This window comes from Sinocyclocheilus rhinocerous, unplaced genomic scaffold (genome assembly GCF_001515625.1).
Source record: "Sinocyclocheilus rhinocerous isolate Xijiao unplaced genomic scaffold, SAMN03320098_v1.1 scaffold1126, whole genome shotgun sequence".
Classification (NCBI taxonomy): domain Eukaryota; kingdom Metazoa; phylum Chordata; class Actinopteri; order Cypriniformes; family Cyprinidae; genus Sinocyclocheilus; species Sinocyclocheilus rhinocerous.
The window spans coordinates 22,331-23,673 of record NW_015630071.1 but is presented as its reverse complement, the minus strand read 5'-3'; positions in this window follow the sequence as shown (position 1 = coordinate 23,673).

Sequence of the window (1,343 nt, the reverse complement as noted above, 5' to 3'; positions counted from 1 at the left end):
ATGCACAGTCATGTCAACCAGATACTGAGAGAGAGACATCATCGTGTCATGTGTGCTGGGATGCAGTATTTTGCACTTACTTTGTAGTAATAGAGTGTGTTGACTGAAATAAGTTTGTATGAATAAAGTTTTTGTTTTTGGAGAATCATAATATCTCTTATCTGTTGTATTTGAGCAGGACGTACAGGGATGCACTTTGGTGACACATAAAACAAATTCCCAACATTATGTGTCTTTTGTGTCTTTCCATCATTTCCATCATGTTTGATGTGCTTGCAGATCACAAGCATTTCCTAATTTCACTTCAGAATTTTTTGTTATATTTAATCTTTTGTTATATTTTTTATACTGTCATCATTTGTAAAGTATATATATATATATATTTACTTTCCTTTACCTTTACCAAATTTACCTGTATTTACTTTGTTTTCATATTTGGCGACTTTTTGTGAAAAATTGAGACTTTTGAGGGTGGTTCTAGAGATTTTCTGAGGGAGGGGTTTGGCAACACTGGTGTGTGCAGCTGGAGAATGCTGTGAGAAACTGCGTGCTACTGTGCAACAAGAACTCCAAAATACTGCAAGCGAAGACCAGCGGCACAGGGTAGGCCTACAAGCTCAACGCACTCATACTCACAAACTTATCTTTGATTTTGTTCGTTTTGTTTTGTTTAATTGTATTTCAAACTGACTGAGCTGATCATGTAATTGTACTGACAACGATATGTGCTCAAGAGACTATTTGTAAATGGAAGCATGCACGACTACAGGGACAGGCCATTACAGCTTCCTTATTTTTGTCTCGTTTTGAGATTCTTTAGTTTATTCTTTGAATGTTTTTTTTGTGTATTTGCTCTTGTTTGAATATTGAAGACTGACATGTAAAGTTGGGACTGCTTTGTTGGGTTTGCTATTGGTAAATTAAATTTGCAAAGGAACTTGAGAAACGTTACACACTCTTTCTGGTTCTTCATTCGTAACTGGTGGTTTTTGAGCTAACAGGAGTTTATTTAATTGAATTTAATCTGGCGCCCAAACTAAAAAATAAATCTCTGATCATTTTGGAAGGTCACCACCTTGACAATTTAATCATTTTGAGCAGACATGATGGGTTCACCCTACATTTATCAAAGGTTTATATATATATATATATACATTTTTGTAAAGGGTTTTGTAAAGTCATAATTTTGTTATAATTTAGTAGTTTTGATCTGTTTGCTATTTACAGTAGTTACGGTGTTATATTATTTTCATAGTGTGAATTTTGGTGAATTCTATTAAACCCAGTTATATATATATATATATATATATATATATATATAATCAAAGTAACAGGTGAATCTT